Genomic DNA, 3236 nt, shown 5'->3' with positions numbered 1-3236 from the left:
TGTAGCCACTTTCATTTTATTGAGACATGCTTGGTGTGGACAGACACGTCTATTGTTGGAGGATATATTTATTAAGTAGGAGGATGATGTTGAGGATTTCGATTGTGATAGGATTCCATTTCCTCATGAATTTCATGCTTACTTCTTTGCCGAACAAATGAAGACAATTACTGGTCGTTCAAGATTTTAATTAATATGTCGTGTTTTTATTGATATTTCTGCCAACCCTCGTAAAGCTATGCCTATGAAGCTCAGTTTACACACACACACACACACACACACACGTGTGTGTGTGTGTGTGTAAACTGAGCAGAGAAGCTTTGCTTGGGAGGAGAGCCTTTCTGTCCACTTCGAGTGCATGTCAATTAATATTTCGCATGGACGCAGATTTCGATCTTGAAATTCGATAACCAAATGCAAGCAATACAAATTGTGTCAATACGTAAATTTTCTTTTACAAGTTGTCAAAAATAACCCCTTCTGAAGATAACATCATAGTTAATTGTCAGTTGTGGGGGAACCATAATGCATGCTAACCTACTTCTTGATCAATCTCAAAACATTACCTACTAGATGCAGTGAACCTGTCATTAGGACCTGGTATGGCTTTCAGAAAAGGGGAGAGAACATATTGTTAAAATGGAATTTAATCTCAAGTTCTGATTTAATTAAAGTTACAAAACTTGAGATGCAAGCAATAGAGTAGTAATGGCCAGTAATCCTCAAAGAAATTAAGGCCAATGAGTGTAAAAGCTGCCAGATATAACAAAAGTAGATTCTTAACGCTTCATTTATTGCGTTCATCACACTGTTTTCCAAGATCTTCGTTTCATTAGCTGAGAACACTAGATAAAAACATTTTGTTTATGCACCCAAAAGGGCAAGAATAATGCTCCTTGTACACTTCATGTTGTACATGGAGTTTGACATTACTTGCAAATTCAAAAATGTATGGACAGGAAAGTGTTTTTCATTTTAAAACTAGCCATTCATTGTGCGACAAGTCTATGCCCCTGTTTACTATCCCATTTATTTTATGTCTTTAATTGGTGAAAATTATTACATTTTTAAATTTGTTAAGAACAACATAGGTTCCTTTTAGAAAATGATGATGATTCATTTATTTTTGTGTAATAAAAAATTTAAATTTGAAATGGACTTTAAAATGGATCAGGATCATGTTCTCCATTCCCACTTCAGGGCAACGACCCTCATCCCGTCCTTCCCTTGCGTACCTCGTTTAGGCAGGAAATTCATTCCTATTTGGAGCCAGCTCCACAAGTATTGGATTTAGCTAGATCTTTTGCCATCCCTAGGTTGAAGGATTTTAATAGGATGGAATGATGAAGATTTTTTCATGATATTAAGGTGATCTATTAAATTCTTCCAGTCTTAATCATTAAATATGTAAAATATATGAACAAATTTCAAAGGAAGTCTGGGTGGTGTAGTTGGTCATCACGCTAGTCTCACACACTAGAGGTCCCCGGTTCGAACCCGGGCTCAGACATACTTTAATTTCTTTTATGTCTTCTCTCTCTCTCTCTCTCTTCCCCTTCTTTTGTTTTGGTTGCTTGTCAAATTGGAAACAGAGGCAAATAAAGAAGCTTTCCAGCAACAAACTTTTTATAGGTTGGCAGTCGAGAAAGATGATCATAAACTGTTGCAAAATACGACACTTTAATTAGAAAAAAAAATAGTAAAAAAAAATATTTAGCTTTAATTTAAGTTGTGTATTTAAATTTTCTGGGAGACCGTGACTTATCACGTAAAAATCATTATTGAAGATGGAAAATGTGGTGCAACGAGATACATCTATACTCACATCATCTTATTTGATTTATATTCAACGATAAATATAAATCAAGAATTGTAAAAGTATATAGTCTCGACAGACCCAATTTGAAGTTGTTCGTACTATGCCTAGAGAATTCTAATTGTGCGATTCTAAATTATGTGTTGCTTTACATAGCCCATTTACATTTCCAAGTTGTTATGTCCTCTACTACTATCAAATTCGACAAACTTGGTTTATATAATTTTCTTGTACTAGTGACTTTTTATATATTATTATTTGGACAAACTCGTTGGATATCGATTAGCATTATAATGTTCTTTTGTCCCTTTATTTTCTTACGTTACATGTAGAATTGTTCATTTGCATATTTTCTCTCTTCAAAACTAGTGTTTTGCGCGGGTTAGTCGCTAACATTTAAAAAAGGATCAGACGATTGTGTAAGGAACAAACCTCTTGAGACAAAGTTCCAAAAAGGGGTGTTCTTTTATTGGCGATGACTTTACAATTGGAAATTGAAAACAAAGTGCCTCCAAGGGGCGCAAGCACACGAGTTACTGAAAAAAGTGTTTAAGTCTAAGCTAAGGAAATTAAAATTACACGTTCTCTGTTCGAGAGTTTTTGATTCGGTCCTTTGCTCTATATCTTTTCTCCCTTTTATACTTCATGGACGATCTCTTTGTGATCAACCGCCTAAAAACTGCTTGATCGTCCTATAACTGCTCACTTTCCTCATAATGGCCAACTTGTCATGAAAACTGTCTTTTTTAACTGCTGTCATTACTCTTCGTCGTTCAACCGCTTTCGATTGAATTCCTTGAATCGTGGAACGTGATAGGGCTGCTTTAATAACTGCTTTGATAACTGCACTTCTTGATAACCACAACGCTTTATGTTTGTTAAGATCTTGGGCGACTTGAAGGTTTGGGCGAGAATAGAGTAACAGCTCTGGGTGACTGTATGACACTCCATTCGCTCAGATTCTGGGCGACTTGCAAACTTGGGTGATGGCGTTACCGCGTTCTTGGGCCTCCCTATTTGGGCCTTCATCTTGATTTGTTTGATTGAGTTTCGTTCTTTGGGCTATCTGATTTGGGGATCCTCCAATTGGGCTTCACTCCTTGGGCCGTTCGATTTGGGCTGAATTTTTATGTGTCAACAATTACCTCCCAATATGGCAGAATTAATAATATTTATTAAATTTTGCCATATTCACGTTGTGTTTCCAGCAACATTCGAAATTTTCAAGAATTTCAATCATTGTTTTCTTCTATAACTTGAAAAGGTGCATCGTTTTGCAAATCCTTATAACCCCCAAACACGCCATTTCACTACGCCATTAAATCACGCCTCAAATTTTTGCGTCTCTCTCACGATTTACTGTTCATCTTTTGCTTCCCTGCTACGTAATCCTGAAAAAACTTCGTTCCTTCTCAAATGG

General features: G+C 36.2%; 1 non-coding gene across 1 annotated transcript; it reads left to right on the top strand.

Annotated features, from left to right (window-relative positions):
* Nucleotides 1–1436: 1436 nt before the first annotated feature.
* Nucleotides 1437–1510, top strand: TRNAV-CAC. Its single transcript has one exon. It is a non-coding gene; the product is annotated as a tRNA-Val (tRNA).
* The last annotated feature ends 1726 nt before the right edge of the window (nt 1511–3236 follow it).

This window comes from Olea europaea, chromosome 1 (assembly GCF_002742605.1).
Source record: "Olea europaea var. sylvestris chromosome 1, O_europaea_v1, whole genome shotgun sequence".
In the NCBI taxonomy this organism is placed as follows: Eukaryota; Viridiplantae; Streptophyta; class Magnoliopsida; order Lamiales; family Oleaceae; genus Olea; species Olea europaea.
The sequence above is the reverse complement of the archived record's forward strand: the minus strand, read 5'-3'. Positions and strand labels throughout refer to the sequence as shown.